Source organism: Xenopus tropicalis, chromosome 7, assembly GCF_000004195.4.
Source record: "Xenopus tropicalis strain Nigerian chromosome 7, UCB_Xtro_10.0, whole genome shotgun sequence".
Taxonomy (NCBI): domain Eukaryota; kingdom Metazoa; phylum Chordata; class Amphibia; order Anura; family Pipidae; genus Xenopus; species Xenopus tropicalis.
Genome location: NC_030683.2, coordinates 103,622,956 through 103,644,465, shown reverse-complemented (window position 1 = coordinate 103,644,465; position 21,510 = coordinate 103,622,956). Strand labels below are relative to the sequence as shown.

General features: G+C 41.7%; 1 long non-coding RNA gene across 1 annotated transcript; it reads left to right on the top strand.

Moving 5' to 3' along the window:
* Positions 1-88: 88 nt before the first annotated feature.
* Positions 89-9,848, top strand: LOC105947921. The gene is made up of 3 exons (XR_001171332.3): positions 89-175; positions 8,748-8,831; positions 9,529-9,848. It is a non-coding gene; the product is annotated as an uncharacterized LOC105947921 (long non-coding RNA).
* Positions 9,849-21,510: the final 11,662 nt, after the last annotated feature.

Genomic DNA, 21,510 nt, shown 5'->3' with positions numbered 1-21,510 from the left:
TGTACGGAAGCGCAGTGACGCATCAAGACTGTACGGAAGCGCAGTGACGCATCAAGGCTGTACGGAAGCGCAGTAACGTATCAAGACTGTACGGAAGCGCAAGTGACGCAGCACGTTAGCGTGAGGAGCCGAGTCGGCAGAACTCAGATTTACGCTGACTGAAGCGGCTGTGTAGGTCCGTGTTCATAATCGGCTTTTCTGATGCTTGCGTTAGAGAACAACAAAACCTAAAGATTAAAACTAAAGACATTTCTTTCGTTTGTCTGCCATGCCCCCCGGCCCTTAATATAACCTAAGAAGTCATTTACATTTTCTGTAAAACTAGGGCCAGATGAAATTGAAGGGGAACTATAATGAAAGTAATAATCTCTAAAATGATTTATCACAACAAGTGATCCAATTCTCCAAATATAATGTATTACAAATTCTAAATAGTTTTCAAGATCTTTTTAGGGTTCCAGAATTTTACGTAGATAACTTCCACAAAAAAGTTGTATTTTTCGCAAAGACAATGACCATTTTGGAATTCATTCAAGCTTTGGTATCATGACTATCTTTTGGGCAAGTTGGAGCTGCAGAGTGCCATTGAGCCCTATGGGAGACTTTCCTTGGGCCGGGTTGGAGCTGCAGAGTGCCATTGAGCCCTATGGGAGACTTTCCCTGGGCCGGGTTGGAGCTGCAGAGTGCCATTGAGCCCTATGGGAGACTTTCCTTGGGCCGGGTTGGAGCTGCAGAGTGCCATTGAGCCCTATGGGAGGCTTTCCTTGGGCCGGGTTGGAGCTGCAGAGTGCCATTGAGCCCTATGGGAGGCTTTCCTTGGGCCAGGTTGGAGCTGCAGAGTGCCATTGAGCCCTATGGGAGTCTTTCCTTGGGCCGGGTTGGAGCTGCAGAGTGCCATTGAGCCCTATGGGAGTCTTTCCTTGGGCCGGGTTGGAGCTGCAGAGTGCCATTGAGTCCTATGGGAGTCTTTCCTTGGGCCGGGTTGGAGCTGCAGAGTGCCATTGAGTCCTATGGGAGACTTTCCTTGGGCCAGGTTGGAGCTGCAGAGTGCCATTGAGCCCTATGGGAGTCTTTCCTTGGGCCGGGTTGGAGCTGCAGAGTGCCATTGAGCCCTATGGGAGGCTTTCCTTGGGCCGGGTTGGAGCTGCAGAGTGCCATTGAGCCATATGGGAGACTTTCCTTGGGCCGGGTTGGAGCTGCAGAGTGCCATTGAGCCCTATGGGAGGCTTTCCTTGGGCCGGGTTGGAGCTGCAGAGTGCCATTGAGCCCTATGGGTGACTTTCCTTGGGCCGGGTTGGAGCTGCAGAGTGCCATTGAGCCCTATGGGAGACTTTCCTTGGGCCAGGTTGGAGCTGCAGAGTGCAATTGAGCCCTATGGGAGACTTTCCTTGGGCCAGGTTGGAGCTGCAGAGTGCCATTGAGCCCTATGGGAGACTTTCCTTGGGCCAGGTTGGAGCTGCAGAGTGCAATTGAGCCCTATGGGAGACTTTCCTTGGGCCAGGTTGGAGCTGCAGAGTGCCATTGAGCCCTATGGGAGACTTTCCTTGGGCCGGGTTGGAGCTGCAGAGTGCCATTGAGCCCTATGGGAGACTTTCCTTGGGCCAGGTTGGAGCTGCAGAGTGCCATTGAGCCCTATGGGAGACTTTCCTTGGCCCGGGTTGGAGCTGCAGAGTGCCATTGATTCCTATGGGAGACTTTCCTTGGGCCAGGTTGGAGCTGCAGAGTGCCATTGAGCCCTATGGGAGACTTTCCTTGGGCCAGGTTGGAGCTGCAGAGTGCTATTGAGTCCTATGGAAGGCTTCCAAAATCATGCATTGAAGTTTCAAAGCCTGAAAGGTTTTCGCACCGTTTACGATCATTTGGGTACAAAAATTTTGTGACTTTCGGATCGCAACCACAATATTTTCGTACGACCAGGAAAAGAATTTGTGGTTACTCCAAATTTTTTTAAAGTTTTGTAAGTCTTTACCATTTCAGGATTTTTTTTTTAAAACTTGCACATATTCGCTCATTGCTAGTATCAACAGTATTTACGAGTAGCCACAAAACTTGAATTCAGCTAACGTGAGTGTATAGCCATCCCTATCAAATTTGAGGTGATTAATTATGTGGCTCTAGTCTTGAACTGGTCTGATAACTTCCACTTTGAGAAGCAGCTGCACGGCCCCTCCAAGCCTCCCCACGCAGTTGCTGCCTAAGGAGAAACCTTGGAGCTGCAAGCTCTGCATGCTGCAGTAACCCCCTCAGTGTCACAGGATGGTTAGCGCCAGGCCTGTTCCTTGTGGATAGGATTGTGGTCAATACCAGAGCACAGGGCTCCCAACCATTATCAACTAGAACAGACAAAGAAAGCTGCTGATTGGTTGTGCTGTGGGAGCTGACACAGTGACAAATAGTTTGTAACAGAGTGCTTGTTGGGCATTAAAGGAGAAGAAAAGTCCATTTTAGAGTTTTACTGCCAATAGATTTGCCACATTAGTGCCACCTAGAACACTATATTTATTCTGCAGAAATCTCTTTATCATACCTGAGTAAAGAGCCCTAGAAGCTTTATCTTTTTTTTTAAGATTGCAGCAGCTATTTTAGCTTGGTCTTCATAGTTTCCTGTGAATAAGCTCAAATTAAACATTCACAAGGGAGCAGAGAGCTGCACAGACTCTGGCCCTGGGAATGATGGATTTTTCTGAGAGAGGAAGTCTCCCAAAGAACATGTTTACAAAAAAGGAGACAAGAAACCCTGTGTTTCTTTTGATAGAGGACTCAGTGCAGCGTTTCTGTGAGTGCTTATCGCTGTATTTACACAGACCTTTCTGATAAAGCTTACTTATATTATACCTTTCCTTCTCCAAAATGCGTGAGTTACTCTGGGTGCAGGCACAGAAGAAGCGCTAATTCAAGTGTTGGGGTGGATCCCCAACCTGCGTTTATCTGCAGGCTGAGAATTCACCTCATGTGGCATAAGCCTTTAGGGGCATACGGAATGGAAACATACACTGCTTGTTTAAATGCTTGGTTATAGTTTCTCCTGGAGATAACCTGGATAGTGGTATAGCAGGGAATGGCTAAGGCAGAGGTCTATTAGGCAAGAACCATGTCAAGATGCCAGTGTTGTCTTTGCTTGATGGGATTTTCATACCTGCTCAAAAGATACCTGACCATTGGTTCAATAAGCTCTCTCAAGGGCACCCTACATTGTCACATGGGGCAAACAAACAGAAGACAAAAACTCACCACCAATTAAAAGCAAGCAAACTTGGCCACTCCATATAAGTTTTGTTATGTGGCCTTTCAGCCATGAGAAGCAAGTAGCTCACCTCAGACAGCACTCCTTTGGGGGCTGCTTGTGCCACTCCATGACCATGGGTTCTCACAGCTCATGCAACTGGTCTGTCCCTCCTCCAGGCCATCTTCTGTCTCTAAGAGGGTCTGGTCTATGAGAAGGTCTGTCCTTCCACCATAATCAGTTATAATTGTTGCTTAGTGATTTTTTTTGTGTTATGACTCACTGCAACTTGTATATTATAATAAATAAAGTCCCCCATGTTGAAAAATATGAGCATATTAGAAGTCACCTTGGAGTTCTATGACCTGTTTAAAAGCACTTGGCCTTTTGCCACCTGGCACTCCAAGGAACTCCTCAGTGACTTATAATATCCTTATATTATACAATAGAGGGTAAACTATTCACTATATAACTTATTACAAGTAAGTGGAATGGCTATTGAAGCAGTGTGTCCCTTTCTATTCTCTGCCCTTGTGGATCTGATAAACAAATGTGTGAAGAAGCATGCAAAGCCGACCTACTACATTGTTTCAAGAGGCAGAACCAGCACTGCAGGAATGGACAGATACTTTCGACAGGAATGTACAGATAACTTTAAAACCACTGAAGTTATTTGAGTTTACAAATGAATATTCTTAATAATTCATCAAATAATCCATCTCCTGTGTACACGCCTGAGTACATATTATTTTTCCAGTGCTATTGTAAACGAGACTGAGTTTTCTGGAACAGCTCCAGAAATGCTGGAGGTCATCGGCCATGTAGCCAGCCATGTGGGTTAAATTACAGGACATTAGCACCTTTTGCCTTCTTGCATAGACTTCAGAAACTGAGCCTAGTGGAAATAAAAATCTGCTGCAACAACCTGCAGAAATGCCCTTGCTTGCTTGACGTAATTCAGCCATATAAATTATTTTGTACGCATTTAAAAGCATACTGTACCTGCATAGAGAATGGACATTAATTTTAATTTGTAGAGGTATTTGCTACTTTAGATACTTTCTGTTGAGTTAAGTTATGTACTGGAGAACTTTACCTGTACCAGTTTCTTTCTGTAGAATATAAAGTTTGTTATTGTGGCCTGCCCCACAGGTGAGCAATGGCAATTGTTATCCGCTTTCTCTTTTATCTTTAAAGGAGACATAAACTTAAAATCACTGGGGGGGGGGGTGCCAAATGTTAGGCACCCCCCAATGATTGTAATGACATACCTAATACCGGGGCCGGTGATCCTGTTAGCAGAAAACTGCTCTGGCCTTGGGCTATTTCTTGAAGAGTTCCACAAAGTGATCCCCTGCACAACTTTTTACGTATGCCAGTAGCAGACACTACTGTACTACACATGTGCTCCTGGTGCGAAGTAAGAAGAGAATAACCGCTCCATGGTGCTCCTCCAGAAATATCCTGGGCTGGTGCAGTTTTCTGCTAAAAGGATCACCTGCCCGGGGTATTAAGTAAGTGAAATTAATCGCTGGGGGTGCACCCCCCCACTCAGTGATTATAACTTTTCTTCTCCTTTATACAGTTGAAATCCTGATTGAATTGCTTTAGTAAAGCTACTGTATCATGAATTCTATCTTACTTTTGAGGCCTTTGTTTCTATGCAGTTGGTCTGACTCCCATAATTGGCTAGCACATGCCACAAGTGCCCTGCCATGTGTAATTTATTCTTCTGAGGTTTAATAAGAAGGTCTACTTTTAAGTATCCTTTTTATTGTTCCACATGTATAACAGTATTGTTACCAGAGCACAGATGAGCCAATGATCAGTGACTTTCAGTGAGCCATGTCTTTAACTGGATTCTCCTTGCGGGGAATAGTATGCAGAACAAAGCATGCACAATTGGTTCCTATCTAATGTACCTGTGTTGAGGATGGCTATTCCATTAAGCATGTGTGAGCTATGTAATAATGCCAAAATTTTCAGGTGTGAAGCTCCCTTTCATGTACTTTAGGCAAAGAATAGAAAAGGGCAGTGCAAGACCTCTATTTGATGTTCTAAAATTAATTGTTATCTCATAAGGAAAAACTCTGAAACTAAGGGGTAAATGCACAAAGCAGCAAGAAGGCAGGTAAATTGTAAAAGGAAGAAAATAAATAGAAACGTTTTTATGGTGACACCTATTTGCCCCCTAAATGATAATGATAAATGGGCTCATTAAATTATGCCCGCTGCCAGTTACTCTTTTAATAAAGTGAATCCCTGAAGTGTCATGCTTTTCAGTAGCGAGTGTGCTTTACTTAGCCGGGAATGTTACAGGCACGAGGTTAGCAACCAATTTTGTTGTGTGTGGGGGGCCTTTAGGAAAGTATGAGCATATTATACTCTGCATGCACTAAAGGGTTCCAGCTAATAGCCATTAGGGTATACTCTGCTTATGGTTTCTGGGAAGGAATGCTCTTCTGTAGTTCATTAAACTATCGGTTTTCCATACAAGAAGCAATAACTGTCTCGGAACTACTTGGCACCTGTTTTATGTGAACAATTTTAAGGCTTCCCCTTCTGAGAGAAACAACGTGCTGGAAGAGTTTAAAATATTAACTCATAGGGGCTGATTTACTAATCCATGAATCCGAATCTGAATGGGAAAAATTTGGATTGGAAACGAACATTTTGCAACTTTTTCGTAGTTTTTGCGATTTTTTCGTCGCTGTTACGACTTTTTCGTAAATTGTCGCGACTTTTTCATAGCCGTTACGACTTGCGCGAATTGTTGCGACTTTTTCGTAGCCGTTACGATTTGCTCGTATATTGTCGCTAATTTTTCGTATTGAGCGCTCGTAAACGGCGGGCAAAACTTTCAGACTTTGCATGATTTTGGAAGCCTCCCATAGGACTCAATGGCACTCTGCAGCTCCAACCTGGCCCAAGGAATGTCTCCCATAGGGCTCAATGGCACTCTGCAGCTCCAACCCGGCCCAAGGAAAGTCTCCCATAGGACTCAATGGCACTCTGCAGCTCCAACCTGGCCCAAGGAAAGTCACGATACTGAAGCTTGAATGAATCTGAAACTTTCGTACTCGGCGCGATGGCTACGAAAAAGTCGCAACAATTCGCGCAAGTCGTAACGCTAAGAAAAAGTCGCAACAATTTACGAAGGAAGTCATGCAATCAGTTTCTTCTTCTGTAGACAATAACCGGATGAGTTATCAAAATTTTCTTTTTTGTTCTCAATTGATTTTTAATATTTGGTTTTCCTCCAGTTGTTTTATTCAGCTAAGAAATTTGGGAGCTCAGACCTGCCAATATGTAGGGCTCTTACAGATGAGCGTTTCTGCCTGCGTTTCCCCATTGTGGCGCAGACAAGGGCTGAACGAGTGCAATCTCATTATAAAGAACCCTGTATTAGCTCCTGCATTTCTATGTGGGGAAATGTATGAGAAATCCTTACAGAACATGTCTTTAAGAGACCAAATTACTGGGCAGATTCATAGCAGTCAACCAACTCTGTAAGTGCAGGGCCAACTGGCCCACCGGAAAAAATCCTGATGGGCTCCAACCATTATCTCCCTCATGACATGGGGCTTGGCGACAGCTCTGCAAACCATTGTTTGATGGAATGGAACTTTTTCTATCATTTTACATACCCAAGAGTTGTAGAAAATTTTCCAGTTATTTTACCATGAAAGTCTATAGGAATGTTGCGCAATGCATTTTCATGCTGGACAGAAATAATGGGACAAATGCTAAGTACCCCAGCAAAACTTGAGTGAGATCTGGTGAGCAAAACTGAGAATGTAAATAAATTTCCTCCTTAAGGTAAATAAGCCTAGACGTTTCCTTGTTCAGTGTAGAATACTGGAATATTGTTTACTGGTAAAGTGGAAAGAGTTGAGTACAGCAGAAAGTATAAATGCAAAGCAATAAGATGTAGCATGTGATGCACGGAGAGGCTTTTTCACCTCATATTGGAGGTCATTTATCAATACTGGGAAAAATTTCCCATGGGCAGTAACCCATGGCAACAAATCAAATTGTTGCATTTATTGTTCTACCTGCAGCTGGCTAGAAAAAGCAAATCCCTGATTGGTTGCTATGGGTTACTGCCCACGGGCAAATTTGCCCAGTGTTGATAAATAAGCCCCAGTGACTTTTATAGGGTTTGGCAGTAGTTTAGGCATTCTGTACTAGGGCTTCTGCATTTCAGGATTTTAAATGCATTTCCAGGGGAACTATACAATATATTGCTGAAATGTGAATGCTGCTTATTGTAATGCCCTGTTTACTTAATCATTAGTTTTGAGCATTTACATGGAATATCAATTCTTCCCATTAAATGAGAAGTAAATGTGCCACCCTATTATGTGTTTAATTAAAAAGAGCTCCCTCCCCTGACCCCAGTCCCTTATGCTTTCCTGAGAGCCTAGGAGGAGTGATCTGGTACCGGGCCATCCTGTTGGTGCGAATGGTACTCGGGACGCAGCACCATCAGTGTAGCAACACCATACTCTACTTGCAGTAGGAGCTAATTGTTACAATTGAATACATGTTTCACAGCACGAAACAGAGATTGCTTGTCATTCACATTAGTCCCTGCCCCAGTGGAGCATACATTGTAGGTCCCCACTATCTATGTCCCTATACAGACACACAGGGCAGCTCCAGCTGGTGCCAGTTAACCTGCTTTTATGTTTTCAGGGTGTTAAAGGAAACCCATAAAGATATGTGGAGAAGTTTTAACAGAATGATGATGAGGTACCGGTGCTAGCAGTTGAGGGACCACAATTATGCATGGACTGCATGGAGTGGTAGTTTATCTTCCATGGCATATAATGAACCTCATATGTGCAGGAGCGCTATCATCCGAAACTAATAATATGTAGTAAATAATATACCCCCTATTGGAAAATATAATTATGAGTTCCATGGTCATATTATACAGGTCATGGAACTCAGGGGGTACATTATTTATATAGGATAATCATGGCTTTTGTGTTTTATATTGTTATTAACTATACCTTCTTATTTATTTCTAAGTTCTGTGTCAGCCCATATACATTAAACTGAAGATGCCATAGTATAGTGGGGATAGAGCACTGCTGCCCAGAATTAATAGACAATAATACAGACTGATAAAGAACAGTAAAAAGAAACATGGATTCTGTATGTACACCAGATATTTAGTGTTGCTTAAGCCAAGATACATGAGCTTTGAATGTGGTTTATAAGTAATTCTGGATGAGGTACAGGAACCAGGAGTGCAACAAGGACCAGAAGCATGGCAGAAATCACATATAGAGTGTGCCCAAGAGTTCATGCTGGGTGGTGACAGGCGATGAGTTGCTTAGTGTAGTTGTACGTGACTATCAGAGCTTGGAACACAGAGAGACGCTGGAAGATCTCAGGCTCAGATCCATCAGGAAGCAAATGGCAGGAACTACAGAGCAGGTGTTAGGGGTCATGCACATTAAAAAGTCAACTGGAAATTTGCACACTAAATTCTGCCCTTTGCAAATTGCCACAGATCTCTTCCCCCGTTGCAGAGAACAGAGACTTGCTGCTTCCCCCCACAAATACAGCCCTGACTGCATCAGTGAGTAATGTATAGGTGAGTGCAAAAGAGGGGAGGCACTTAGGGATCCCCCTTTAACCTATGCCTCAATCAGGATCGCACGTTAAGGAGCAGCAGATGGCTCAAGCTGAAATGGGACCCTGTCTTGTCTAGAACTGGCCTGTGCCCCTTAATGCTGTTCTCTCAAAAATGACTAAGATCCCAGGCACCAATTACTAGGGGGCACCCAATGTGTATATATAATGTTATTTAACATTACAGGTATGGGATCTGTTAATCCAGAAAGATCCGAATTATGGAAAGGCCATCTCCCATAGATTCCATCGTAGTAAAATAATTCCGATTTTTAAAAATGATTTCCTTTTTCTCTGTAATAATGAAGCAGTGCAGTGTACTTCAGCCTAACATGTAACAAAGCCTTATTGGGGGCAAAACAATCCTATAGGGTTTATTTCATGTTTAAATGTTTTTAGTTAATTTAAGGTATGGGGATCCAAATTACAGAAAGATCTGTTATCCAAAAACCCCAGGTCCCGAGCATTTTGGGTAACAGATCCCATACCAGTATATGTTTTGCTTTTCTGGCTAAAACTGCAATATCATTTTTTTTTTTTTTTGCTTTCCCCCGTAATATTTCTATATTACCTTGCGTCACACACAGCAAGATGCTCTGCTCAGGGCAGAAACCTAAATATGATCTAAATATACTTCACCTTTTCTCTGAAACCAACAGATGGAAGAATACTTGTAAACAAGATGATCATGAAATCCCGAGGGGCACAGAGGGAAAAGCCTATTGGAATGGTGATGATGGAGCTGCAAAACAAGTCTAAATTTGTTACTGCCTATTTTATATCGCTGGATCTGCTCAAAGAAATCTGCCCTGTTTTCTCTTTTAGTTAGTCACAATATCATCTTTCTATCATCTTGTATTGGGCCTTAGCATCTTGAGAGATCAGTTCCTTGAGGTCAGTAAGTGTTCTGTGATTTTAAATTCTTATCCTTACTATCCACTGTGACAAACTGATGAATAAAGCGGAGTATTACTAGTGACTGAGAAAGCAGTTTTGATGAATTCAGAATTTCCTCTATTGGGGTGCATTCAGTGCCCACCCGTTAGTGAACTGCCAGGCCAATGCCAGGATAAAGACGGGGCTCCATTTAATCCAATTATGAGAGTTTGTGCCATATCTTGATCACAAAAGAACTACATTTCTCTCATCTCTTTCCAGTCTTAAGGCCCATAGCACATGTGTTTGCTGGCTTACCTCTGCCATTAGAGAAACACCCTGTACTAGTGATGAGCTCACACAGCCACTGGTATTGTGTCCCAGTGTTTAGACTGATTAAGGGGGCTCCGAGTGATTACACACAGAATTCCCTACATACTTAAGTCTCTGCACTTGACTAACCCAAAGAAATCTGCTTGGCAGAGCTGTGGAGTGTTGTTTCTACCTACCCTGTCTATCTGAAGTGGTCCACTGTATATACCTTGTTCTTTGGGTCCCTCTCACAAGCATCACTAAGGCTGCTCTTTCCCTTAGGCTAATGCCACACATGGGCTAATCTCAGCCTTCAGAAAAGCGTAGGCTGAGAATTAACCCTAACACTGACTTTAGCTTTCTTCTTTGCCTATGTCAGGGTTTGCATGTCAGAGCTGATATCTGCCACGTGTGCCTGCACCTGGGCTGACACAGTGGTTCTGGGTGCAGGCAAAGAAGAAAGCTAAAGTTAGTGTTGGGCCTGCGCTTTTCCACAAATTGCATTGGGTCAGGTACCCGCGAGATAGGCACAAAGCGGTCGGGACTCAGCCACAATCTACTTGATGTCCCCACTGTGTGAGTTAAAATCTACTTTTTGCAATGTAAAAATGATCAGCATGTGATGTCAATTCTGGTTTATGTGACGTCAATTCTGGTTTATGTGACGTCACTTCCGGTCAGTACGACACTTACTGCTGGAACGGGTTAGTTGCGCTTGCATGGGGATAAGAAAGACCCACACAGGTCTCTATCTCAGAATATCAATGTCAACATCATATTAAAAGTTGATTTAAATATGAACTACAGGTTTGTGTTTTTGGTCCAAAAATGCATCACTGTTTTTTATTTATGTGCATGGCAGGCTGCACAACGAATATAGAGCAATTCTCTGCCGACTCCTTGGGTAAAAGGTCACATGTGGCATTGGCCATAGAGTACAACCTGAAAGAGTTTATGGCAGTAGAATAGAGATAAAAGAGACCTTGCTGCTGCCCTTTGACTCAAGAATATTATAGAATTTTTGTAGATATTAAATGAAGCAGCAAATAGTAACGGTATAAAGCAGTCGCAACTGATCTGTGGTGATCTGTGTCTTCTTGACCTCCTCTGACGCAAGGGGGTATATTTATCATTCTGTGTAAAAAGTGGAGTAAAACATTACTGGTGATGTTGCTTATAGCAGCCAATCAGATGCTTTGCTTTGGTTTTCCAACTCTAATTCCACAATCTAATTGCTGACTGGTTGCCCTGGGCAACATCACTGGTAATGCTTCACTCCACTTTTTACACAGCATGATAAAAATACCCCAAGTATTCCATGTGCTTAACAGCATTGTGTAAATGCAGAATATAAAAACTGTGGGCATTACATCTATTGTGAGTCTTATGAGTCTGCTGCTCTGTGTGTACATACAGTCACTTCACCACCAAGCTATACCTCTCTGTTTGCCATATTACATAAGATTTCCAGGCAAACAATAGGGGCTTAAAAGGGCAAACAGTAGGCTTGACAGAGGCCCAGTGCAGCCTGAAATGTCACCTGTATGTTTCTTTTGGGTAATAGTGTGCCGCTGGACTTTCTAGTTTAAAGGGCAAACAATGTTCTTTGGGAAAAGTTACTAAGAATTCGCATTTTTTTGCTGTGTCTCAACCCAAAACTTGCAGACAGAGATAAATGGAACCCAACCATCATATGCCCCAAGGAAACCACTGTTAAAATGTATCTAGAAAATAGTGTGCAACTGGCGCAACCACGCAAGCCCTTAGAGTAACTGTAATACTGCTGAAGCACAGAGGTTGTTTTACATTCACAGTAAAATCATCATCCATCAAGCCTTGGGCTGATTTATAGCAGATAGAATGTCAGCGGCACAGCAGGTTACACCCTGACTTAAAATACAGAGCACTGGCAGGTCACATACCAATCCCTCTTTTTGACACAACAGGAGAGCTTCGTTACACTCATAACGGATTTATAGCTGTATGGCCAGGCATAAATCTGCCCCAGACTAACACTGCTGCTTTCCATCTGCATTCAGGAACATCTTTTCTAGGGTCTTCTGCTTAAAACAGAAGCATTTACTGTAAGTGGTTGTGGGGTGGAACGTGTAGATGACAACTGTTCTGTACATGGGTCCTTCAGGTTAGCTATAACTTGTTATTTATGTTAATAACGTGTTATTTATACACTTTCTATAAAAATAATCTCATGAGTTAGATTTTACAGTCCTGGCATCAGCGTGTATTACATTATTTTACTCATATAATTTGCCAATTCAGACTTGAACTGACCTTTTGTCATTCAAGAACCTGAGTGGAGATAGGAGACTAAAAGCCACACACATATATATATATAGGGAGTTTAGTTCTGCAACATTTTCTAATTGGACCAGTGTGGTTAGTGGAGTACCGCAGGGGTCAGTCCTTGGGCCTTTGCTGTTTAACTTGTTTATTAATGACCTGGAGGTGGGCATAGACAGTACTGTTTCTATTTTTGCTGATGACACTAAATTGTGCAAAACTATAAGTTCCATGCAGGATGCTGCCGCTTTGCAGAGCGATTTGACAAAATTAGATAACTGGGCAGCAAACTGGAAAATGAGGTTCAATGTTGATAAGTGCAAAGTTATGCACTTTGGTAGAAATAATATAAACGCAAACTATCTACTGAATGGGAGTGTGTTGGGGGTTTCCTTAATGGAGAAGGATCTAGGGGTTTTTGTTGATAACAAGTTGTCTAATGCCAGGCAGTGTCATTCTGTGGCTACTAAAGCAAATAAAGTGCTGTCTTGTATAAAAAAGGGCATTGACTCAAGGGATGAGAACATAATTTTGCCCCTTTATAGGTCCCTGGTAAGGCCTCACCTTGAGTATGCAGTGCAGTTTTGGGCTCCAGTCCTTAAGAAGGATATTAATGAGCTGGAGAGAGTGCAGAGACGTGCAACTAAACTGGTAAAGGGGATGGAAGATTTAAACTATGAGGTGAGACTGTCGAGGTTGGGGTTGTTTTCTCTGGAAAAGAGGCGCTTGCGAGGGGACATGATTACTCTGTACAAGTACATTAGAGGGGATTATAGGCAGTTGGGGGATGTTCTTTTTTCCCATAAAAACAATCAACGCACCAGAGGTCACCCCTTTAGATTAGAGGAAAGGAGCTTCCATTTGAAGCAGCGTAGGGGGTTTTTCACGGTGAGGGCAGTGAGGTTATGGAATGCCCTTCCTAGTGATGTGGTAATGGCAGATTCTGTTAATGCCTTTAAGAGGGGCCTGGATGAGTTCTTGATCAATCAGAATATCCAAGGCTATTGTGATACTAATATCTACAGTTAGTACTAGTGGTTGTATTTATAGTTTATGTATGTGAGTGTATAGATTGGTAGGTGTGGGTTAGGTGTGCTGGGTTTACTTGGATGGGTTGAACTTGATGGACACTGGTCTTTTTTCAACCCTATGTAACTATGTAACTATGTAACTACAATGGGCAGCCAGTCCCTTGCAAAGTGTCTGCTTAAATGTTTTTAAGATGTTGTCAACTATAGGATACACAAGACCAGGGGGAGGCAATAATAGGAGCTTGCACCCAAGATCAGTTGCTGCAACAAGGTACAATATGTTCAATCATGATTTATTCCTATTTCCAAGCTAAATATTTGAATGGAATCACTCACTAACATCTAGCTTGTAAAGGCAGCCATCCAGGCGTGAAACACGATAAAATCTTTTATCCTCCCCTGATAGCAGTTCTACAGGGGTCTAACAGGTGTAGAATGGATACTAACAAAACATTATTTTTAGTTTATCTACCAGGAACTTTCCAACTGTGTGAGGGTCACACATGGCTGGCAGCCATAGGTCCTTTGTTCCAAAGCAACCCAGGCCCTGTACTTGCAGGAAACAGCAGTCAGTGTAATGTTAATGGACTCAGTGCCCGTCAGCCTAAAATATTAGCCCTGATGCACTTTTGTTCTACGATATAAAAAGACCAGTAGAAGCCCATAGTGCCATTATATAAATCCAATACTATAATGCAGGGGATCTTGCAAAAGACATGTAATGCTGTTACATTGTGTAACAATTATTCTGTTGTTATAAACTCTCCAGATGTTTCCAGGGACACAAGGGCATTGCTTTAGATTAGAGGAAAGTCCACAAAGAGTAAATGGTGAAGTAGATTTCTCTTCTCAAGCGGCTTTATTGGTAGATGGATGGAAAGAGTTTGCCTCTTGAAACTAAGAAATTACTATTTTCTATAAAGTCAATTATACTCAGTAGTTCAATGTTGAGTCCAGGACATATCCAGCTGCCAATTCCTTCTCTATATGTGGATAAGACAGAGTCATAAGTATAAGTGAGCCTCACCTCCCATCTGGCCAAATCCCAGCAAACACTTTTACTTCTCAGCTGATTAGATATCAAGCAAATAACCCTGTGTATGGCAGCCCTAAATAGGAAATACTTGAGCAATTGTTTGAACATGGTGGACTTTTTTTTCTTTCATAGCTACTATGCTATACTAAAATCAATGTACATATTTGACCTAACATATCTTTTGTTATTGAAAATAACAAATAATTGGAATATAATTTACTGAATAGAACATAAGTACCAGTTCACAAAGGAGCACTGCATTTGTTTTAAGACAAACAGAATCTGATATTGTATGGGCCCGTTCTGCAGAATGCTCAGGACTTGGGGTTTTCCAGATTAGGGGGTCTATCCGTAATTTAGCTCTCCATACCTTTCTACTAAAAAAATAATTTAAACATAACATAGAATTGTTTTGCCTCCGATAAGGATTAATTATATCTTTGTTGGGATCAAGTACAAGGTATAGTTTTTTATTGCAGAGAAAAAGGGAATCATTTTTTAAAAAAAAAATGAATTATTTGATTAAAATGGAATGTATGGGATATGGCCTTTTCAGAGCTGAAAAAAGGATTTCCAGATAATGGATCCTATACGGGTTATTTTCAGCCAAATGCTGACTCCTGAAAAGTTTGGCTAAATACTAAACCAAATGCAAATCCTAAATTGCATATTCAAATTTTAGAACAAAAAATTGTTTCATTCAGTTGGCCAGACTTTCAGAGCTTAGCTTCCATTTAGCAGCATTTTTAGGATTCAGCCAAATACACCTCCTCCAAAAAATCCTGGATTGACTGCATCCCTGCTAAATATGGCTCCCCCTATGGCCATATGATGCTGTATCTTCACAGAAGCCCAAAGTAAATGAAAGCGATGCACATTGATAGGTTGTGTTGTTGCCTTTGGTTTACCGCTAAACTACAGAAGACCTCTTTGCCACGATGGCTCCTGATATGATAGGCTGCAAGAGGTCATGGATACATATCACTGACTGAAGGGAGGCAGAGAAAATGATCATAAATCAAGGTCACAGCCGCTTTCTGCACCTCTCATAAAATACTGCGGCAGAGTTCAGCAAAAGAGCACCATCAAAGTGAGAGAGGTCCCGGCAGTTCCAAGGAACCACAAGGCATACATGTCCTGTCTCACTTCATGAATTGCAAGATGTTCTTTTGGACTGCTTCCATTTAGGTTTGCAAAACAACACTCCACTATATCTGAACCATTTGGCTTCATACAAGGGCATGTTTATTAATCATTATGTAATACCTTTAGTAAATAAGCAGAGTCCTCTGGTAAGTGCACCACTTACTGCTACACAAGGGCAAAGAGCTATACCTTGACTTTCTTACCTTTCAGTTACAAAAATACACATAATAAAACATAATAGAATCGTTTTTTCTGATATAATCATCTATTGTGATCACAAGCAATAATCATTACCATAAGCACTAATCTAATGGGTGCTAAACCACACCCCTTAGTGCAAGTTACAGAGCACTTGTAGCCAAGGATTTCAGTGCAGCCTGCATCTTCGGCTGAATCCAGGTGCAAGGTACAATGTTGTGGGTGCAACATAATCCTGTACTTAGTGCCCACCAGTAGCATAGGGCTCCTTAGCACTGTAGCCATTAGCGCTACCTTACTTGATGTACAAGCTAGGGGGTGTCCAAGGGGATTGTGCACTCATTCTGCCTCCAGCCTGTCCCTCATGAATACAGCCCTGCAGAATACAGGCAGTACTGTATTCATAGGAGAGGTTAAAGGGGAATTCCACCCAACCACAATTTAAGCTTTTTACAACAATAAACATCTTTTCAAGCAACTTTGCAATATACATCAATCAAAAAATGGTTTTTAATGTAATATTATGGCTTGGAGCAGTTACATAAGCCTGACCCCTGTTCCCCTACTGATCTGGCTGACTAATTAGAGACTCAGAAGAAATGTAACAGTAGCCGACTGTCCTCAGCCTGCGTCCTCCAACTCAATAAGGAAAATAAAGAAAAGAACATCACAGTGCAATGCATTGTGGGTTATGTAGTTCCTGCATGCTGTCTGTAAGTTATGGAGAAGTTGTTACAATTTGTAACATCAGTGTTTTTGTCCCTCCTCCCCTACCAGGATTCCAAATAATGCAGAAAGAGAAGAACTGCAGCTGGATTTCAGCATATAAAAATGATATTTCTTCATACATTTTGGAGGAACAGATTAAAGGGATAGGAATATTAAAGGTTTCTGTCTTGTTTTGGTCTTGTTTTTGGTTAGGAAGCCAGATTCCCTTTCAAGCCGAGTTGCCCTTTAAGCACTTAGCACCCCAAGCTTGGATCAGGGTGCAAAGTGCAAAAAGATGGTGTTTTACTTGTTATACTTATTATTTATTTAATTTTGCTCACTGCATCTGTGGACGTACATGTGCCCTAATGTCTTTTAGGCTAAAAAGAAAATAGAAATGTATTACAGAATGCTACTAGTTATTTAATAGTTGTTGTTCAAAGAGGGGACTAAAATGGGGTTATTGTCTGTAAACTTTTTGGCTTTAGTATATTCTGTTTTAAAATCTGGTTACTTTATAATTATTTTAATATAGTAATATTTTATTACTCTGAAGAGTCCCTGGCTAGGATCATCAGTAATGGTTATAATCACTGTAACATTTGAACCCTGCAAGCAACAACAGTGCATTCTAATGTATTACTTATTATATTTGTGTAGTGGAATAAAGGTTGAAAAATCATAGAATGGTTGAGCCTTCATAACTGCAAGATGTTTTATGCAGCTTTTCTACAAGTAGAATTAAGCAGGGCGGCTTTGTGTCCCTCCCAATGAACATCCCATGTGATTTTTTAAATAAACTGCCAAGCTAAGTCGGGACATTGGCATGGCTTCCATCACAGCTAAAGGTCCCCATACACTATAAGATCCGTTCGCTGGCGATGTTGCCAAGCGAGCGGATCTTCACCTGATATCCCCACCTACGGGTGGGTGATGTCAGGTAGCAAGATTCTGTTAATGCCTTTAAGAGGGGCCTGGATGAGTTCTTGATCAATCAGAATATCCAAGGCTATTGTGATACTAATATCTACAGTTAGTACTAGTGGTTGTATTTATAGTTTATGTATGTGAGTGTATAGATTGGTAGGTGTGGGTTAGGTGTGCTGGGTTTACTTGGATGGGTTGAACTTGATGGACACAGGTCTTTTTTCAACCCTATGTAACTATGTAACTATGTAAGTAACTAAAAAAAAAAAGTAATCCGATTGTTTGGCCCTGGGGATTACATTTGCGGCCATGGGGCAGTCGGTTCGGGGACCGCATCAACGAGCCGATGCGGTCCCTGATCCGACTGGATTTTCTAACCTGGGCGATCGAGATCGGTCGGCCAGGCCGCTCGGTTCTGCCCATACACGGGCCGATTAGCTACCGAATCGGTCCAAGGGACCGATATCGGCAGCTATAATCGGCCCGTGTATGGGGACCTTAAGGCAGCTCTTGGTAGTCCTCCAGATACTGGGCTTATACCATGCAATGTCAGACCAGGTAACAGTTCTGTGATGGTTAGTAGAGTAATAAAAGAAATGGTGTATCTGATGTACACGGCTTAAGGTGGCCATACAGGGGCCAATTCTAGCTGGCCCCAGGGCCAAACAACCGAATTAGCCTGGATTCACCCGATATCGCCCACCCATAGGTGGGACCATTGGGAGAAGATCCGCTCACTTGGCGACCTCGCCAGACGAGCGGATCTTAGCGTGTATGGCCACCTTTAGGTACAGTGGCAGAACTGAAAATCTGTACCACAAGATTTCTCTACTTTCTTGGAATCCCAAAGAGGAGAAACTTTCACTTTAGGAAATCCATATAAAATCAGCAGCTATATACTTCGCTTCTCAAGTAATCTCTGGAAAACATACATATAATAGGTCTTTTTGGGGTTTTTATGGTTACAGCATAATGCCTTTAAATATGGCACCTATAAAATACGTGGGCTGCTTTACCAATTAATAGTTATTTCAGCTGCATATGACATGGTTCCATGAAAGCTAGGTAATCTCCTAAGGTGATTGAACTGTGCTTTGGGATGCCCTTATTGAACTTTGTTGTTCACTGCTAATATTACTGTTGCTGCACCATCTCATCAACTTTTCAGTAGGTGCTGGTGTTTGTTACAGGAGCTGGAAAAAGAGAATTAGAGGCCACTTTAGCAGGACTAGGGTTAGCTAGTATTTGAGAAAAAGGTCTAGGCCCAAGAGTCTTGAGTTTGCGTTAAACAAGTCAACTACACCAGATATAGCCCACTGTACTATTTTGCTGATTTGTGTAACATAAATGTTCAGATCCTTGCAGAGGCAAGAAGTTCGTTCACACTCCCCTGTACCAGCCTACAGCAGGCATCTGTGTAGCTCATAGCCATCTTGTTTAGGCATTTTCTAGTAAACTTCCCACTGCAATACAGGTATGGGATTAGTTAACCCGAAACTCATTTTACAGAAAGCTCCAAATTACAGGAAACCCATCTCCAACAGACTCCATTTTAATCAAATAATTCAAAATTTAAAAAATGATTTTCTTTTTCTCTGTAATAATAAAACAGTATCTTATGCTTGATCCCAACTAAGATATAGTTAATCCTTATTGGAGGCAAAACAATCCTATTGGGTTTATGTAATGTTAAAATTATTTTTAAGTAGACTTAAGGTATGGAGATCCAGATTAGAGAAAGATCCCTTTTCCAGAGAGCCCCAGATCCCCAGCATTCTGGAAAACAGGTCCCATACCTGTACCAATATACTTGTTCTTGTTACATGAGATCTGTAAACCCCAACAGACAACAAATAATCCTAAACCCCAGTTTGTTTTAGGCTATGACTATTTCGTGTTCATTTTAGGGTACACCCTTTTTTCAACATATGAAATATGAACCCGAAGTAGTTCTCATGTCCTTTCCTATTATTTTACTTCAAGTTGTTGCAAATTGTGAAAGTGAATGTAGCGTGACAGTTATCTTGTGATGTTTCAAGCTGCCTGGCACAGGGAAATCAAGATACAAGATCTCGCCACCAGCAGCTACGGGATCTCTCCCTGTGTCATATAGTATTCCAGGCCTGGGCTGCATTACAACTTGTTAATGCTTTCTTATGCCCATTAAAGAGTAGGATGACAGCTATTTGTAAACTGTACTGTTTCCCAGTAGCTGCTTTCCTTGAAATGTTGCCATGTTACTCTCTGTGGTGGCCATATGCTTATTCTTTTACAAAAGGTGCTTGTAAGGCAAATGGGCACCGTTCTGTATAATATACTGTAGTACAGGTACAGGACCCATTATCCAGAATGCTCAGGACCAAGGGTATTCCGGATAAGAGGTCTTTCCATAATTTGGATCTCCATACCTTAAGTCTACTAAAAAATCAATAAAACATTAATTAATCCCAATAGGACTGTTTTGCATCCAATAAGGATTATTTCTATCTTAGTTGGCATCAATTACAAGGTAATGAATTATTTGATTAAAATGGAGTCTATGGGAGACGGGCTTTCTGTAATTCAGAGCTTTCTGGATAACGGGTTTCCGGATAAGGGGTCCGATACCTGTATAATAAACTAGCTTTAGATTAGTGCTGGGCAGTTTTATGCAGTGACGAAAACCACAAGGTTCTGTCAAATGTATTATTTTTGTCATAAAGACGGAGTCTCAATATTGTACTTGAATCTCGTGTAATCGCATATCATTTCTCCCAGGGGTGTTTGCAGTGAAGAACCTCTACCCTGGGTCTACTGCAATCAACAAACTCACCCACCTACCTTTTAACTTACAAGAATAAACTGAAGGTTCCTGGGGGAGGCTGGAACTATTTGTGGTCTCACTGAGTATTGAAGAAACTAAACTAACATAATATGTATCACAATATATACTACAAGGGGCAGATTTACGAAAACTCTAACATTTCTCATTCTTTTCTTTTGAAAAATTTGAATAAACTAATTTCCACGAATATCTGACATTTATATGAACTGAAAAAGTCCATGCGATAAAAATCTGAATCAGAAAAAAAAATGTGATCGTTAGTAAATGACCCCCTAAATACTCCAATGCAATACAAAGCCTCTAGGGAATTTCCAACTAAGGGGTAAACCCTAGTAAGGTACAATGCAAGATACATTTGGCAGTCCTAGTAATTTGAGACCCTTTTGGGATAAATGCAATGGGCAACCACTAGGGTTACCACCTTCCTTTGCCGTCAGTGCTGGCGTTTGGGTTGGGGGGCAGTCAGTGATGTCACTTGTGGGGAAGCGTGAGGATGTAACAGGGAGGGGAAATGGGCAGGCTATGTGGGGGAATAGGTGGGTTGGGCAGAGGGATTGGTGGTGAAATGGGCAGGGCAGAACAGGCCTCAACTTATGGAGAGGTTTAGGGAAGGGAGGGGTTTATAAGGGGGTTGTCACCCTTACAAATTCACCACATTGTTTTATTAGGCCCACTTTCGTATCCAACAAAAAGCATCTACCTCAAATCAAACCCTAACAGACCTTCAATTTGGGCTTTTTAAGTCCCTAAGAAATTCCATCCTTACCCTTCTGGCTCCATCACATTACTCTTCCCCTATGCAAGTACAGATGGCTTTGTTTTGCTTTTATGAATTTCCTTCCAAATCAGTCTCCCAGCATTTGGTCAGTAATGAAAGCAGCAATGCATAAGAAGGAACAATTAATGTAGAACTTTGGAAAGCCCATATTTATATAGCATAATGATATTTTATAATAGAAAGGGTTAATGTGCTTAGTTATAATAGTGTATAAAAGAGCTAAAGAGGTCTAATAAACTTCCAGATATCTGGATAGCAATTTATTTATGTATAGTTATATCTTCTCTAGAGAAGAAATGTTGGATTAATTACTGCATGGAGAACCTGGCCTTGCAGAGGAGTCACAGCAGGATAGGTGAGAGTTGCCATTCCGTGACCTATACAAGCTCAGTGAATCCGCAGGTAATGTGAGAACACGGAGATATAAAATACATACTGTATCTCTGCAAGCAAAACTTGGCTCCATATTCAGCCATGATCACTATCAGCGGAATGGCGCAAGTA